Genomic DNA, 19,991 nt, shown 5'->3' on the forward strand with positions numbered 1-19,991 from the left:
AATTATAGGTGTATAAAAAAATTATGATACATCTACACTTGCACCAGCTGGGTGTCGTTTTCGCACTGTAGAAAAGCCTCCCTCCATTACGTATTTGTCGATGAACAAAGAATGTAATTACACCTTAAAAAAAGCCTAGAGTCTTTTCGGTTTATCGATTTCATCACTTCCACGAAACCCTTTGGCATTCTCGATACTTGTAAATCGAGCCAACACACAGTGGTGTCTTTTATATACATATATATTCAGACCGCCAAGTCGGGGTTTGTGTCAGTGCATTCCATGCATAGCTTCCACCACCCACATCACACAATTTTCCCCTGACTAAGAAATCATTGTGAGCCACTGAGTAACAAAAAACTTATTTCGTCTGAGAAGACCTTTACGTGAAAACACGAAAAAAAATAGAGGAAACTGATATTTCGACTCACGAATACCGATATCGGTAATATAACAGATTCCAAATCATCCTTATAATTTACAAAGTCATCTAAGGTGTTTCTCATGTCTGGAGAACCGGCAAACGTGTCCTCCACCCGTATTTCACCTGCTAGATGCACACAACACACACCACAATCAATCTTTTCTCAACCAAATAAAGACGGGAAATGTGAAGAAGCAGTCAATCGGACAATTTATGGGAGGGAATAATGGTTCAGCGCAAACACATGTCCATATTGAATCTTATCAAATTTCTACTCGATCACGGAAGCTGTCCAACACATACTAAGTATTAGTCCGCTATTCGGCCGTCTAGAGGACGACATGGTTAAGTCAACTACATTCCTGCATCCCAACAAGCCTCTCCATTCAGACGGCTGCTGCCGTTAGTGGGAAACGTGAATCATTCCCACCACAGGCCACCGCCGCCGCCGCGCCAAGCACGCATAGACAGAATCGTCCTACGAAATCAGTCAGGTATATATTTGATCGCTGTACTTACAACTTGGCCCATTTTGGCACATAAATGTCTTCTTACATCAGCAGCAAAATGTGCTGGTGCTCCATCATACATGTACCACATTCCGTAACCAAGGGACATGGGTGAAATTTGAGCCCAATTAGATGGGGACTTTATCAAAAAATTACATTCCAAATACATTCGCACTAAATAGGAAAATACCGGTACCGAAACCAGTGAGGGCTTATAAACAAACGTTCACAATTATCTCGTAAACAGATCTTTTTGCAAACCCATGCTTTCTGGAACGATTTTGCTTCCGTTTTTCACCTGTCACTTTTAGAAATTAATTGTGATGCATTTTATGAAATGCATGACACAGAGCTGTGTATCATCTTAAATAGATGTCTAATTATGATGTACCATGTACAAGCTGAAGAAGAAATATCGCTCTTGGAGATCGGCATGTGATTCCTCATCCAGATTAAAGACAAAAAGTCATCTAGCAAAATCAGATCGAGTGCATTTTGAAAAATTATGAAAACGAGGAACCGGCAACACTGTCACTTTGTGCAGCTCATTGGGATGTACAGAGGAACGTGCGTCACCCCACACTACCTTACTAGCCGGCAGTCTGCCTTCGGCATGTCAGCGGTGAAGACATCTTGTTTGCGTCGAGTTCGCAGAGTCGTGAGCGGGCGTAGTTTGTTTACATCCTCGCCGCTGCTAGTATTCGAGTCCATTGAGGAAGAGTCGCTATGACCCATTTTTACAGAAAAGTCACCATCAATATCAGCTTCCAACCAAACCACATAAGACCAGGAGCCTTCAGAATCGAACGCTTTATCCATGATGACGTTCAGACAGAAATACGGCACATCGTCGGCATCCAACTTGTTGTGAGCAGATGGGCAAACACTCTCAAGTTCAAACACTTCAATGATCAAATTGGGGTGGTCACTGTTGACCGCTAAGATTACACACCCTACAAGCCTTCAGATTCCCATTTGAAGTGCCGCCAGATGCAGTCACCACAGTATTCCAACTATATGGGATGGTCATTAGCCACACAGCAAAAAATGGAACACTTTCCAGACGTACCCGGTCCCCAATGGCTTACGACAGGAAAAAATTGAATTAAGAAAACACGTGCCATCCCACGTAGTCATAGATGGGTGTCAGGCGATAGTGATGTACGGTGAACAGCCATGTACATGTTCTGGTAGCAGCTGCGAAGGTCATTTACGTTCGGCATGTATTCAATATCGACTTATAACAATCCGACTAAGTGTATTGGCGCCACGCCTTAAGATTACAAAATGGTTCAAATGGTCCTGAGAACTATGGGACTTAACATCTGAGGTCATCAGTCCCCTATAACTTAGAACTACTTAAATCTAACTAACCTAAGGACATCACACACATCCATGCCCGAGGCAGGATTCGAACCTGCGACCGCAGCAGTCGCGCGGCTCCGGACTGAAGCGCCTAGTACCACTCGGCCACCACGGCCGGCCCTACGATTACAGCACTCCCGCTTAATTACGAAGGGGTGATATGGTCGACCATCATGGCAGACAAAGGACCACTTGGAAGACAGCGAACATGAAACTGCAGAACCATAGTAAGTTCAGGAATGATCGACACCATGACAGAGTCGTCACAGAGGAAGGTCGCCCATAGACTTTACAGGGAGATTCGCACAAGAGAATGGAACCCGACACTAGGGTCTGCTTTTATCCCTCAGGGGGACGAGGTGAAGGAACCACACACTCATACGGACACGGAAACCCACGTCCACAAACAGAGGTTGCCAAGGAAGCATAAAAAGTGACACTGTACACCCTCCAACAATTGCCTCCTGCGGACGCCTTTCACAGTTAACGTCCGGACAGCAGACAAGACAGGAAACATGGATGATATAGGGTCACCTCACGTGTTGCTTTCACTGACACGTCCCTTTGTGGTCCCCGTTGGACGAACAGATTACGGGGACGGCACCTCTTACCAACACACGGCAGGAAACAATTACAGACTCAACTTTGGTCACCCAGGTCACAAGTACTCTAACACAGTCACGGTTAAATTACGGACCTTCGGTGGGTGACATTGAATGAGATTCTACACCTGCCATCGTGGATGAGGGGAGGGACGTCTCCTCACACAGCCCAGACCCTTCCGAGCAGCAGCAGACGACGGCGCGGACTCAGCGTGCACTAGCAGACAACAACATTTATGGCGACGATAATGGTGGTCCCCATTGCTGGAGATGATCTACATACCCATCGCTTGGCGATCATCAATTTTAACACAACTAGCACAAGTTATCACTGTTCCAAGACAGGCTCAACGCAACAGACATTGACATTGACTTTCTCCAGATGATCTAAGCCTGCGATTTCCTGAGTATGGCAGATGTGTCCCATGCCTCGCAAACTAACAGTGGTAACGGCTGTAATGGTGATAAGCATCCAGTTTCTCAATGTGTACGCCACTTATGGAATGAATCGGCGACACGAACGATCACTCTTCTTCACAGAAGGAAGAAGGCAGGTAGGCACAGTGGCTTGGTGCTAATGAGTTATTTCCATAGTGCACAGGCGCCCAAGGATCAGCTGCCACACCATTCACCATCCCCCGAATTTCGAGCTCTCATCAACGATCTCCAGCCGGTAGATACATGAGGACGAGTCCACGGAAATTTTTTGGGATACTCATTTTACGAGTAATTCGTCGTTACAGGATTTACGTCTCCCGTTCTATCGCGCCAACAGTGAGCGATGCGGAAGTGTGCCCTGTAGCCTTCTTGAATCACGAAACCTATATATGTGCCGTCACCCTCTGTTGCCAACATGTGTGGTGCAACCGTCATACTTGGAAATTAAACCTTGCTCATCTCGCTTCTACGAATTGTCGGCGCACCATCAAGGCCACATGGAGTTTTTGCGTCCCCCGCCTCCCAGTGTACCCTACTTCGATCAGTTGGTGATTAAATTGCGCCATACCAGCCCTACGAAGAATCTTGATTACGTATTTCACTGCCCTTCGCAAATGTGCCTCCCTGCCTACCAGATGGCAGTCCACCGTGCATAGCCCATATGCACCGACATCTAAAAGGGATGATCGTCGAAGAGCCAGCAAACGGCAGAATAATAGTGGAATGACCCACCATGTATCCCGTCGTTCGAGAATGTAAACAATGAAGACAGGTGCTGATACAGACCATTGCTACTGCAGACGGCCGTCGCCTTACCACACAGTGTGGTATTTGTGCAGCTTTCTTTGACCATCACGCACATCTATATTTGGCTCAATATTCCGACCCGACGATGCGGACAGGCGCCTCGCGATTGGTTGATGGCCATGTTCCACCGAAATTACAAAGTGAATTATTGGACAAAAGTCCGTCAGAAGATGTTATCGCTGCCATAGGTAAAGGAGCATCGAACAAGTCTCCTGGCCCTGACAGACTCCCTGTAGAGTTTTATTGAATTTACTGACTCCCAAGTGGACAGACGTCTGCACCTCCCCGCAGCCTTCAACGAAGGAATGATTATATCAGGCCGCAAACAAAGAGGTGGCGCTCGAATACAAGAGTACCATCTTCTGGCACTCGTCTACTGTGACATGAAGGTATTCACCAGACTGTTCGTGACCTGTACACAGTCGACCCTGCCTCACGTTATCCCACCAGATCAGGCTTCCCTACAGGGCATCAATAGTATGCATACAGCACTGTGTCGACACCGTGATGTACTAGCCCTAGTGAGGGCACGCCACATCTCAGGAGCACTGGCGTCTTTAGATTTTAGTCACGCTTTTGATCGGTAGGGTCATTTGCACCTGACATTCTTTCTCCAATACAAGCCGTACCCACAACCATTCACAGACATCCTGTGAGGGGCGACCTCCAATGTGCTCTTCAATGGGAGTCTGCCACAGTTCCTCACGATTTCCAGATCAGTGTGTCAAGGCTGCTACCTGTCCACCTTACTCTACGCCCTGGCGCAGGACCCGCTCCCCTGCGGCCTCCGTCAACGCCTCACTGAACGTTATGTGGAGTCATATTTCGCTGTACAGCATATGTACACGACCTAGTGCTCCTGCTCCACAATGGTGATGATGTCACCAATGCACTAGAATGGTTTGACAAATGTGGCAGCTGTCTCAGTGTCGCCAAAGTAGTCACCACGAGTATAGGAGACGGGTTGGCTCCACCATGTGTCGACCACCTACGGCTTAGTAGTTCTATCAAATGCCTCAGAGTTGAGTTTGACGGTAATGAACGGCATACTGCGTCCCTTAACTATGCCCCTTTTTACAACAAATTCGGGTCAAGATCGTCAAACTTCGTCTACGGACGCTCTACATTCTTCAAAGGATGAAATTCGTCAATTTTTACCTAGCATCACGCATTCCACATAAGCGCATGTATTTCCAATGCCGTTTTGATGGCTCGACGTTTATTAGTGGCATCTGGAACCTCTGTCAGTACCGGCATGCTCTTCAAAACCAGTTACGAATCGCTGACCCCTCCCCGGACAAAGGAGGTCTTGGCGTAGTCCACATCCACGACAGAGCTGTGGCCCTGTTTGTCACCGCCCCAAAAGTTTGACAGCTTTACTGCTGGAGTTCCCAAATCCGCTCTCCCTTCATCCGCACTGATGACGCAAGACATATCCTCTCCTTTCTGTGCTTCAGTCACTTTTACCTTGAACGCAGTTTTCCGCATCGCACTACCAACTACGAAACAGGCGACGGCTAGGGAGTTATATCGTGTCTTACAGCAGAGGCGTCTACCAAATGTCGTGGAGGCGAAGAAGGTTCGTATCAGGTGGAAGGTTGTGTGGCGGACGATGCACGCGGTTACACTGGATACAACTTCCGATCAACAAGATACATGACAGTCAACGTTAATCACGTCACCCGATAGCGCCTTCTTGCCTCTTTGCGTAGGATGTGCAGCATCAGGCAAACACGAGCACCGTCTCAGGTGTGGCTCAGCAGAAGACGTGGGGTGCTTTGTGGGACAGATTTTGGCGTACTTTCTACGAGTAACCCCGAAACATACTCCACCTCGGCTTCTACTTTTTCCAGGTGAACTGTATTTCCCGCGCACCAAAATCAACGCAATCACTTGAGTCCATGGGCACAGGGTGAACTGTTTATTTCACAATGGGCGTAAAGATCTATTGGACTTTTGAAACTACCTACAAAGAACATCATTTTAAGATCGTACAGAACAAAAAGTACAAGCAATTTTATTACAGTTAGTTAGTTAGAGAATGCCCTACGCGATTCTCCACGCAGTTGGTTAATCAACAGGTAGGGGAAGACACCCACTGAATGAGCTGATGAGAACACGGCTGGCTATCAGTGGAATAGTCTGCGACATGTGTGCAGACATACGTGGATGATGAAGCGTAAGGAGAGGAGCAGCGCACCTTTCTGCATCGTGTACGAAGAACATTTTCCGTTTCCCCGTATGTTACCTCGGCGTAGGATAATTCAGAAAAGCGGTGCTAGTGGCAAAGTTTTCTAGCAGTGGTTTAAAAAATAAATGAAAATAAAATAAAATAAAAAGGTTCCCCACTGTTTATTTCCCCTCACCTTTCCTAATCCTTTGAAGGTGAGGGGTACACTGTGGCCAGACCTCGGGCTACGATCCTGCCCACTATGCTCCACACATTGCCCCCTCCCCCCCCCCTCCGTCCACCACGCCCTCCTTCCTAACATTAAAAAAGAATGGCGTCCATAGGGGGAAAAATCCGTTGTACCTCATTGAGTAGACTACTGGGTCATCAAAACCACATTCACAATGGTGCTATAGTTTGGATACTCGTTAGGTTCCTTTTTTGTTTTTTTTGGTCATCGGTTCCCTAGTTCTCGTTGTTTATGACCAGGACATAATTTTGTCACATTACAATAGCCTATCCCATGACAGTAGGATCCATTAACCTGCGTACATGCTTCTTACTAACCGCGCAGTGCGCAACCATAATTGTCCTGTCCAGTTAATGTAGGGCAACTTCCCAAATGGAGCACACAAACGACGAATACGTCGATATCCTCGTGGTGCTGGGTGCCTCCGATAAGCAAGCTGTTGCTGCTGCGGCTGCTGCTCATGCGTATGTTGTTCGCTACCTTCAAAGACATCATCCCGAAAAGAATGTTTTTCATCACCTGGGGCAACACCTTTGGGAAACCCAGTAATCTTCGTCCACAAGTAATGGACAGAGGTCGTCATGTTGCAAGACAGTGCCAGATATCTGAAAGACTGTTTGTTGAAGCGTTGTACGACGAAGAACTACATCCAAATCATTACACGTGAATTCAACACCAGCAGCCAATAGACCGCATTCCACGAGTACAGGTTTGTGAATGGTTTGTACCCCAAGTGAATGATAAGTAAAGATTTATAAAAAACGTGATATGGACTGACAAATACGGTTTCACTCCTGAAGGTATTTCAACCTCCACAACAACCATTTCACTGGCCCGCATAGGATTTTTTGTAGACATCAAAGTAGAAGATATCTATAGATATACACTCCTGGGAATTGAAATAAGAACACCGTGAATTCATTGTCCCAGGAAGGGGAAACTTTATTGACACATTCCTGGGGTCAGATACATCACATGATCACACTGACAGAACCACAGGCACATAGACACAGGCAACAGAGCATGCACAATGTCGGCACTAGTACAGTGTATATCCACCTTTCGCAGCAATGCAGGCTGCTATTCTCCCATGGAGACGATCGTAGAGATGCTGGATGTAGTCCTGTGGAACGGCTTGCCATGCCATTTCCACCTGGCGCCTCAGTTGGACCAGCGTTCGTGCTGGACGTGCAGACCGCGTGAGACGACGCTTCATCCAGTCCCAAACATGCTCAATGGGGGACAGATCCGGAGATCTTGCTGGCCAGGGTAGTTGACTTACACCTTCTAGAGCACGTTGGGTGGCACGGGATACATGCGGACGTGCATTGTCCTGTTGGAACAGCAAGTTCCCTTGCCGGTCTAGGAATGGTAGAACGATGGGTTCGATGACGGTTTGGATGTACCGTGCACTATTCAGCGTCCCCTCGACGATCACCAGTGGTGTACGGCCAGTGTAGGAGATCGCTCCCCACACCATGATGCCGGGTGTTGGCCCTGTGTGCCTCGGTCGTATGCAGTCCTCATTGTGGCGCTCACCTGCACGGCGCCAAACACGCATACGACCATCATTGGCACCAAAGCAGAAGCGACTCTCATCGCTGAAGACGACACGTCTCCATTCGTCCCTCCATTCACGCCTGTCACGACACCACTGGAGGCGGGCTGCACGATGTTGGGGCGTGAGCGGAAGACGGCCTAACGGTGTGCGGGACCGTAGCCCAGCTTCATGGAGACGGTTGCGAATGGTCCTCGCCGATACCCCAGGAGCAACAGTGTCCCTAATTTGCTGGGAAGTGGCGGTGCGGTCCCCTACGGCACTGCGTAGGATCCTACGGTCTTGGCGTGCATCCGTGCGTCGCTGCGGTCCGGTCCCAGGTCGACGGGCACGTGCACCTTCCGCCGACCACTGGCGACAACATCGATGTACTGTGGAGACCTCACGCCCCACGTGTTGAGCAATTCGGCGGTACGTCCACCCGGCCTCCCGCATGCCCACTATACGCCCTCGCTCAAAGTCCGCCAACTGCACATACCGTTCACGTCCACGCTGTCGCGGCATGCTACCAGTGTTAAAGACTGCGATGGAGCTCCGTATGCCACGGCAAACTGGCTGACACTGACGGCGGCGGTGCACAAATGCTGCGCAGCTAGCGCCATTCGACGGCCAACACCGCGGTTCCTGGTGTGTCCGCTGTGCCGTGTGTGTGATCATTGCTTGTACAGCCCTCTCGCAGTGTCCGGAGCAAGTATGGTGGGTCTGACACACCGGTGTCAATGTGTTCTTTTTTCCATTTCCAGGAGTGTAGATGCGCTGAACCCGATTATCATGATTAAAGTTATCTCCTAGCAAGATTACAACTTACTTGGGATTTTACATTTCACATATATTGATACCGTAATCAATACGATACATACATTAACTTACGTAGTTTATTCGCTCCGTTTCTTTGCCTTCCTCTTGCGCGTGAAGTCTGGAGCATCTCCCTGTGCCGGCCTTGGTGGCCGAGCGGTTCTAGGCGCTACAGTCTGGAACCGCGCGACCGCTACGGTCACAGGTTCGAAGCCTGCCTCGGGGATGGATGTGTGTGATGTCCTGACGTTAGTTAGGTTTAAGTAGTTCTAAGTTCTAGGGGACTGATGACCTCAGAAGTTAAGTCCCACAGTGCTCAGAGCCATTTGAACCATCTCCCTGTAGCATCCAGACATCAGCCAACATAAAAGTAGTCCGCTGTCCCGTGTACCGCTATTCCGTGGGAGAAATACTCTGTTGCAGCCACTCGCCAAGGTCATCACTGAATGCACCGCAGTTCCCTGGGAACACAACGAGGTGAGAGTAAAGGAAGTTCGTCGTCAGGGTCCTGTTGTAGCCAATGGCCTTATAAGCATGAATGAGTTCGTCCACAAGGTCCTGTACTTTTTGCCTCTCCTGTTTTTCAAGAACTATGTAGTCACGTTACGAAAACAGTGCCACGCATGCAGCTGAACGGGGTTTAGAGTGGATTCAAACTGTGTGCGCTCCACCAGTTGACATATCTGTGGACCAATGAACATCCCCGTTGTGATCTTCTGTGTGCTGTGTCGTCGAAACTTCTCACACAAATACCGAAATGCTGCATCATTTCTGTGCACAGCCTTAACGAATGCTGTCACGAGTCCAAACTTAATGTGCAATGGTGTCAGAACAATTTTGTTCGTATTCACTATAGGTTCTTCGGAAATATTTTTTAACCCGGATACCAGTTGTTGCAGAGCCAAAAGCATCGCATGGATTTGAAATCTCCACATACCAGTCATTCATGCTTAATGTAATTAACACAGTTTACAACGGATTTCATCGTGGTATAACTTTCTTCAGCTAAGGCAGCATACGCCACTCGGACTGATGACCTTTCGCTGCTATTATGTAACGGTACTGCCTTCAGACTTGTTTTTGAGCCATCTATAAGGAGTCTCCACTTGTCTGGTTTCTGTGCATTGTTCAGGGCTTCCCACAAACCGTCAACGTCACTTCAGAATGCTGTGTCGCTTTCAGTGCTGAAATGTCACTCAATTTTTACTCAGTTTTCTTCTGACGGTCCCGAAATGCAGACACAAATACTGAGTCAGTGACAAAACTCCACTGCTGCGGTCGAGAGGCCAAGAGTTCGACTTTACTCTTTCGAAGACCAAAATCCCTAAGCATATCCCTGAGTCCACAATGTGTGATTTTGTGTAGTTCTCCAGATGACGATGCTGGTGTAAATGCAGGGCTATATGTGTCAGTTCAGCATCATGACTATCACTGCTCGATTGTGGTACGTGTGGGGGGGAACAGAAACTGACAGTCCGTCCACAGGATGATTGACATATGGGATGTCAGGGTACTGAATATTCCTCTGCCTCCCTTTCCTCAAGGGAGTACCATACAAAAATAACAATCTAATGCAGGATTTGTGAGCTCACGGCAATTATCAGGGACAACATCCTATATCCTCTGACACATATGTAGTTATACATTAAAACTAAAATTAAAGTTAATAATATTTACATAATTGTGATAGCCCCATACTTGCCAGTCATATACAACCGCTCGCTCGTTGTAAGTACCGACCTACATACTGGAAAGTTGCACAGGTCACACCAATACCCAATAATGAAAATACAGAATTACACATCCATATCACTAACGTCGATCTGTAGTAGGATTATGGAACATATACTGTCCTCGAACATTACGAATCACCTCGAAGAAGACAATTTATTGACAAATAGGCAACACGGATTCAAAAAATATCGTTCTTGTGAAATACAACTATTTCTTTATTCTCGCGAAGTAATGAGTGCTACCGATAGCGGATGTCAGATTGATTCCCTATTTTTAGATTTCCGGAAAGCTTTTGACACCGTTCCTGACAAGCGATTTCTAATTAAATTGCGTGCCAATGGAGTGTCGACTCATCTGTGTGACTGGATTCGTGATTTCCTATCAGAAAAGTCACAAAAGGAAATTTTCACTCTGCAGTGGAGTGTGCGCTGATGTGAAACTTCCTGCCAAATTAAAACTGTGTGCCAGACCAAGACTCGAACTCGGGACTTTTGCCTTTCGCGGGAAAGTGCTCCACGAACTTTTTTCCGTTTTGTCCATTATTGTCACATGACATCCGTTGAAATTCGTTGTTGATCCCTTCACTCAGTTTTTTTTTTTTTTTTTTATTACAAACGCCAGCTAGTTCTCTGATCGAACACGCTGAGCTACCGTGGCAGTATGAACTGAGCTCCCCAAGCACTACTCACGACCCGTCCTCACAACTTTTCTTCCGCCAGTACCTCGTCTCCTACCTTCCAAACCTCACAGAAGCTCTCCTGCGAAACCTGCAGAACTAACTAGAAAAAATGATATTGCGGAGATATGGCTTACTCATAGCCTGGGGTATGTTTCCAGAATGAAATTTTCACTCTGCAGCAGAGTGTGCGCTGATATGAAACTTCCTGGCAGATTAAAACTTCTGTGACGTTTGGAAGGTAGGAGATGAGGTACTGGAAGAACTGAAGCTGTGAGGGCCAATTGTGAGTCGTGCTTGGGAAGCTCAGTAGGCAGAGCGCTTGTCCGAGAAAGACGAAGGTCCTGCACACAGTTTTAATCTGCCAGGAAGTTTCATAAAGGTCGCAGTTCGCAATAACTGACGAAAAATCATCGAATAAAACGGAAGTAACATCTGGCGTTCCCCAAGGAAGTTTATACGCCCTCTGTTGGGCCTGATCTAAATAAACGGTGTAGGAGACAATCTGAGTAGCCCTCTTAGATTGTTTGAAGATGATGTTGTTACCATCATATAATGTTATCCGATGATCAAAACGAATTGCAAAATGATATAAACTAGATATCTATATGGTGCAAAGTCAGCCACTTGAACAGCAGAAAGAATGCGCTAAATTTCAGACGCACGATAGATCACACAAATCTAAAGGCAAAATTCGACTAAATACTTTGGAAATTCAATTACGGATAACTTAAATTGGAATGAGCACATAGATAATGTTGTGGGGAAAACAGACAGTAATTTATTGGGAAAATACGTAGAAAATATAACAGGTTTGCTAAAGAGACTTCTTGCACTACGCTTGTTGTTCTCTTCTGGGGTATTGCTGTGCCCTGTGGGACCCGCATTAGGTAGGAGTGACGGAGGACGTCGAAAAAATTCAAAGAAGGGGATCTTGTTTTGTATTATCGCGAAATAGGGGAGAGAGTGTCACTGAAATGATACACGAATTTGGCGTCAGTCATTAAATCAAAGGCGTTTTTCGTTGTGGCAAGATCTTCTCACGATATTTGGATCACCAAGCATCATCATTGGTCTGTAATGAAGTTATTTACATTTTGATTTGCTTTTAGATCGAAAGACAGTTCGTTAAAAATAGGTTGATTTGTACTTAACGCTGATTTTTCGGCTTATTTCTCGTTTAGATCGGGAAATGCCGTCTGCTAGCACATATCCGTTTTACTGCGTTAAACACTGATAATTTTGCTCGAATTTTTAGTTATTCTGCAGAACTGTGCTTTTCTTATGTTTATCACAACACACTTTTATGCACACCACTGTATTCTGTTTGTTTTTGTGTAAGTGTATGTGTTGTGTATGTGTAGTGGTTTGTGTTTCGTTGCAGTGTTGCCAACATAACCTTTCCACAACTTTGTCTTTGACCTACAACTTTTTGTTTATTTTTGATCAGATTATTGAATGCTTGTAATTTTATTTAATTATGCTTCTGTGTATTTATGTATTGCGCAAGAGTAGGGAAGGAATGGCGATGGAAGGATTTTTTTGTCTAGGGGAGGGAGAAACCATGATGACTGGACACAAGTGAATGACAGTGTGATGGAGTGTGAATTAGAGGAGAAGGTGAGGAGCAAGAAGTAAAATGAAATTGTGAGTGTGTGTGTGTGTGGGGGGGGGGGGGGGGTGTAGGAGAATGGGAGGAGATGACGAATGGAAAAGCCTCTTTTCTCTTTCATGTAATTTCATCAGTTATTTTATATAGAGTCTTACTTTCCAATATTTATTCGGTCATTGAGCAACTGTTTATTTTGTGTTAATGTTTTTTGTACTTTGAAATTTTCTTGGAAAGGGAGGAGGTGTCTGTCTTTACTGATTTTTGTGATATTCATATCATTTTCAATATTGCTTGTTCTGTTTTTCGGTTCATACTACACGAAGACATAAATACTGTAATCTAATTAAAAATAAAAAAGTGACATGCCAAAGACAAAGTAGTGGAAAGGTTATGTTGGCAATACTCAACACTACAACAAAACACAAACCACAGCACATACTTAAAAGCATAAAAACAAACAGAACACTGTGGTGTGCATAAAAGCGTGTTGTGAAAAACATAAGAAAAGCACAGTACTGCAGAACAACTAAAAATTAGACCAAAATTTTCAGTGTCTAATGCAGAAAAACTGCTATGTTCTAGAAGACGGTATTTTTCGATGTAAGCGAGAAATCAAGCGAAAATCATTATAAGAACAAATCAACTTACTTTTAACGAACTGTTTTTCGATCTCAAAGCAAATCAAAATGTAAATAACTTCATTACAGACCACTCATGTTGCTTTACTTCAATAAAGCAAAATGCGACTGGTGGAAAAAAAAGAAATTACGTGTGTTTGTAGTTGCAACGACAGAACGAAATAACCTCAAGAATTATAAAGCAACTACGGACACTATGGCCACACAAATGAAGAATATGATGTCACCAACTTTATCTCTCAGTGTGAAAATATTTTCTTGGCGCCCGCCTACATAAAGAAAAATGATTATCAACATAAAGTAAAAGAAATCAGAGCTCGCACGGAAAGATTCGAGTGTTCGTTTTTCCCGCGCGGTGTTCGAGATTGGAATGGTAGGAGAGTATCTGAAAGGTGGTTCGATGAACCCTCTGCCAGGCACTTAATTGTGAATTGCAGAGTAGTTACATAGATGTAGAGTTTGTGGAACCTCAACGATCGTACTTTCAGTTTTAATAAAAACAGTTCAAATCGCAAAACAACTTACTTATTTTTGATAGTGGTAACTTGTGAAGGTGGTCTCACAGACCTAAACTGATGAGGATGGCCTTAACCGGTGAAGATGGTCTTATAGATCAAAACAGATTACCAGAATTAAAAACAAATAAGTTGTTGCGATCTGGACTGCTCTTTCTCTCTCTCATTTTCTTTCTATTTTTTTTTTCTTTTAGTAGAAAGATAGTGGGATTGTTGCACAACGTAGTGATATTACTTAGATTTTGTACACTGAATAGTTTACGAAATTGAACGAGTTGAATGCAATGTACACTACTGGCCATTAAAATTGCTACACCACGAAGAGGACGTGCTAGAGACGCGAAATTTAACCGACAGGAAGAAGATGCTGTGATATGCAAATGATTAGCTTTTCAGAGCATTCACACAAGGTTGGCGCCGATGGCGACACCTACAACATGCTGACATGAGGAAAGTTTCCAACCGATTTCTTATACACAAACTGCAGTTGACCGGCGTTGCCTGGTGAAACGTTGTTGTGATGCCTAATGTAAAAGGAGAAATGCGTACCATCACGTTTCCGGTTTATCGTAGCGCGACATTGCTGCTCGCGTTGGTCGAGATCGAATGACTGTTAGCAAAATATGGAATCGGTGGGTTCAGGGGGTAATACGGAACGCCGTGCTGGATCTCAACGGCCTCGTATCACTAGCAGTCGAGATGACAGGCATCTTATCCGCATGGCTGTAACGGATCGTACAGCCACGTCTCGATCCCTGAGTTAACAGATGGGGACGTTTGCAAGACAACAACCATCGGCACAAACAGTTCGACGACGTTTACAGCAGCATGGGCTATCGGGTGCATCACAGACAGGAGCGCCTGCCGATGGTGTACTCAACGACGAACCTGTGTGCACGAATGGCAAAACGTCACTTTTTCGGATGAATCCAGGTTCTGTTTACAGCACCATGACGGTCGTATCCGTGTTTGGCGACATCGCGGTGAACGCACATTGGAAGCGTGTATTCGTCATCGCCATACTGGCGTATCACCCGTCGTGATGGTACGGGGTGCCATGGGTACACGTCTCGGTCACCTCTTGTTCGCATTGACGGCACTTTGAAAAGTGGCCGCTACATTTCAGATGTGTTACGAGCCGTGGCTCTATCCTCCATTCGATCCCTGCGAAACCCTACATTTCAGTAGGATAATGCACGACCGCATGTTGCAGGTCCTGTACGGGCCTTACTGGATACAGAAAATGTTCGACTGCTGCCCTGGCCAGCACATTCTCCAGATCTCTCCCCAATTGAAAACGTCTGGTCAATGGTGGCCGAGCAACTGGCTCGTCACAATACGCCAGTCACTACTCTTGATGAACTGTGGTAACGTGTTGAAGCTGCATGGGCAGCTGCACCTGTACACGCCATCCAAGCTCTGTTTGACTCAATACTCAGGCGTATCAAGGCCGTTATTACGGCCAGAGGTAGTTGTTCTGGGTACTGATTTCAAAATGGGCTCTGAGCACTATGGGACTTAACTTCTATGGTCATCAGTCCCCTAGAACTTAGAACTACTTAAACCTAACTAACCTAAGGACATCACACACATCCATGCCCGAGGCAGGATTCGAACCTGCGACCGCAGCGGTCGCGCGGTTCCAGACTGTAGCCTTTAACCGCTTGGCCACTCCGGCCGGCGGGTACTGATTTCTCAGGATCTATGCACCCAAACTGCGTGAAAATGTAATCACATGTCAGTTCTAGTATAATATATTGGTCCAATGAATACCCGTTTATCATCTGCATTTCTTCTTGGTGTAGCAATTTTAATAGGCAGTAGTGTAAGATTACGCGCGTGTTGCGGGATGTAACAGCTCTACGCCGCTCTTCCACATGCTCCAGCCAAAGTATCAGTCCTAAAGTAATTCTGTACAGGAGACGGAGAGAAACTTAGAGTCGCTGTCGGTTAACGACATCCGCTGACTTGGTGTAGGCTCAGGCTGCCCGGAAAACCGCCGGCTGCATTCCACGTCCAGCGCCGGTCCAGTTTGCGGCGCCGCGCTGGTGGATCACCGCTGGTGGGGGCGGTGGCGGCATGTCTTCCTGGGAGTGGTGGCTGCCCCCCTCTGCCAGGTGCCATACAAGGCTGTGGCACCGCAGCGCCGGCCCAGCTATTTCCGCCGCCGCAGCCGCATTCCGAGCGCCGCGTCCGGGACGGGTCGGGACGCGAGCCCGGGCCACCGGCGTGGCGGCGTGGAGGTGTGTGGGGATTCTGGGCTCTGCGGCTCGAGGCCGGCCCAAGGACCGCGCCGCGCGGCGCGGCGCTCATTTTCATACCTGCCGGCTTAGTCAGGCGGGCCCGGCGGCAAAAAACCCGCGCCGGCACAACGGAATGCGCGCCTCCACTGTACACAGCGGCATACCGACACTCCTCCTGGACGCCGCAGCTCAGCGGCCGGAACTTCACTTGACACACGTTTTAGTAAAACGCACGCACGCACACACACACACACACAAAAGCACACTTCCGTACCTCCTGAAAATAAAGGGGAAGCGCCCGGAATATCATCCGATGTCAACATACATACAACCGACGGCTGAATAAATACAGTTTTCTGCGACAGGAACGAGGGTCACTCCAAAAGAAATGCACACTATTTTTTAAAAAATCCATCTTTTATTCCACATGTCTGAAACTTTTACAGTGTGTAGATACGTCCTTTAGGAACAATATTTTCATTTCTCTACATAATTTCCATCCCTCTCAACTGCCTTGCGCCATCTTGGAACCAGCAACTGTATACCCGCAGGTAAAATTCTGGACCAACCTGTTGGAGCCACTGGTTGGCAGCGTGCACAAGGTAGTTGTAATGTTTTTTTTTTTTTTTTGTGGGATCTGAAATTTAAAAACCTCTCTCACACCGGCCTGATTTAACTTCACTGATCAGGATAGTAAAAAACATGCGTATATTAAGGGAATTTTCATTCACAAAGCAGGCTTATCACATTCACACAGTTCAATACTGTTCTGTCCTGATTAAATTGAGCTTAACTTAAATTCCATAAGGCAGTGAAGCAATTTCGAAGTCTCGGTGCGACGAGAATTGTTAGTCGATCTCCTGAAAACATTTGTAATAATTATTAACTTTCGGTGATCACATGGGGAAGACCGGAGATCTGCTGGTAAGACCGTGTTAGCCTATTTATTGAAAGTAATAAGCTGGACATCTTGAGCATACAAAACGGCAGGTTCGTCCAGTGTAAATCAGACTTTCCCCACTGATCCCGTGCAACACAGCGTAGTAAGCAGACACTGTCAATAATAATCAGTTAAATAATATGCGTACACACTTACTTTAGTTTAGTTCATGTATTAAATTCCTTCTCATACAGAATCTCATCAAGATGGCGACTAGCTCAACAATACATACATATACATCTACCTTCTTTCACGGCTAATCCGCAAGATCTGAAACCCTCTTTTCATAAGAGAAAACGTAGCAGAGAAGCTATTCCATGGAGTTAATGCACGCTCCAAGGAATAATAGGGCTTGAAACTACTTTGCATTGATAATCATCGTATATTAAAGTTTAGGAATCGGTAAGATAAGAAGAGATATTTCGAAATCTGTACTGAGTTATATAATTTATAAAAAAAATTCTGAAAATATCGCGGAGAGACCGCTGCAAGAGACATTACATCGTCATCATCTTCAAACCTCGTTCCACGAAGAGAGTCTTTCAGTTTCCCAGTGAGATGATAGTCACATGGAGCCAGGTCAGGACTGTAAGGCGGGTATTGCAGTGTTGTCCATCCGAGTTTTGTGATCGCTTCCATGGTTTTTTGACTGACATGTGGCCGTGCATTGTCGTGCAACAGCAAAACATCCTGCTTTTGCCGATGTGGTCGAACACGACTCAGTCGAACTTGAAGTTTCTCCAGTGTCGTCACATTTGCATCACAATTTATGGTGGTTCCACTAGACATGATGTCCACAAGCGAGAGTCCTTCGGAATCGAAAAACACCGTAGCCGTAACTTTTCTAGCAGGAGGTGTGGTTTTGAATTTTTTTTTCTTGGGTGAATCTGCATGATGCTACTCCATTGATTGCCTCTTCGTCTCTGGTGAAAAATGATGGAGCCATGTTTCATCACCTGTCACAATTCTTCCAAGAAATTCGTTTCCACCATTCTCGTACTGTTTCAAAACTTCACCGCATACTGTTTTTCTTGTTTCTTTGTAAGCCACTGTCTACATCCTGGGAACCCACCTGGCACAAACCTTTTTTAACACCAACCCTTTCAGTATTCTGCAAACACTTCCTTCCCCTATCCCAACGTAGCGTGACAATTCGTTCACTGTGATGCGTCTGTCAGCAGTCACCAAATCGTTTACTCTCTGCACATTGTCTGGAGTGTGTGCAGTACGAGGCCTGCCGCTCCGAGGACAATCCTCAATATTGCCTTGCCCGCTTTCATCACGTAACCTGCTTGCCCACCTACTAACTGTACTGCGATCGACAGCAGCATCTCCATACACCTTTTTCAACCTCTTGTGGATATTTCACACTGTCCCGTTTTCACAGCACAGGAATTCTATGACAGCACGTTGCTTCTGACGAACGTCAAGTGTAGCAGCCACCTTGAAGACATGTTGTGACGGCGCCACTAACGAGAATAGATTGAACTAAGTTTGAAAACAAGTGGGAAGGATGTATCTACACACCGTAAAACTTTCACACATGCAGATTTAAAACTGTATTTTTACAAAAATAGTGTGCATTTCTTTTGGAGTGACCCTCGTAGAATGACTACCAAAGTGCATTTTTTTGTTCCTGTTTAGTGGTCTTACCATGCCTCGTAGAATATACACTGAAGAGCCAAAGAAACTGGTACACCTGCCTAATATCGTATAGGACCCCCGCGAGCATTCAGAAGTGCTGCAACACAACTTGGCATGGACTCGACTCATGTCTGAAGCAGTGCTGGAGGGAACTGGCACTATGAATCCTGCAGGGCTGTCCATAAATCCGTAAGAGTACGAGGGGGTGGAGCTCTCTTCTGAACAACATGTCGCAAGGTATGCCATATACACGGTGTTACAAAAAGGTACGGCCAAACATTCAGGATACATTCCTCACACACAAAGAAAGAAAATATGTTATGTGGACATGTGTCCGGAAACGCTTACTTTCCATGTTAGAGCTCATTTTATTACTTCTCTTCAAATCACATTAATCATGGAATGGAAACACACAGCAACAGAACGTACCAGCGTGACTTCAAACACTTTGTTACAGGAAACGTACAAAATGTCCTCCGTTAGCGAGGATACATGCATCCACCCTCCGTCGCATGGAATCCCTGATGCGCTGATGCAGCCCTGGAGAATGGCGTATTGTATCACAGCCGTCCACAATACGAGCACGAAGAGTCTCTACATTTGGTACCGAAGTTGCGTAGACAAGAGCTTTCAAACGCCCCCATAAATGAAACTCAAGAGGGTTGAGGTCAGGAGAGCGTGGAGGCCATGGCATTGATTCGCCTCTACCAATCCATCGGTCACCGAATTTGTTGTTGAGAAGCGTACGAACACTTCGGCTGAAATGTGCAGGAGCTCCATCGCGCATGAACCACATGTTGTGTCGTACTTGTAAAGGCACATGTTCCAGCAGCACAGGTAGAGTATCCCGTATGAAATCATGATAACGTGCTCCATTGAGCGTGGGTGGAAGAACATGGGTCCAAATCAAGACATCACCAACAATGCCTGCCCAAACGTTCACAGAAAATCTGTGTTGATGACGTGAGTGCACAATTGCGTGCGGATTCTCGTCAGCCCATACACGTTGATTGTGAAAATTTACAGTTTGATCACGTTGGAATGAAGCCTCATCCGTAAAGAGAACATTTG

The sequence above is a fragment of the Schistocerca cancellata genome, chromosome 7, assembly GCF_023864275.1.
Source record: "Schistocerca cancellata isolate TAMUIC-IGC-003103 chromosome 7, iqSchCanc2.1, whole genome shotgun sequence".
Lineage (NCBI taxonomy): Eukaryota > Metazoa > Arthropoda > Insecta > Orthoptera > Acrididae > Schistocerca > Schistocerca cancellata.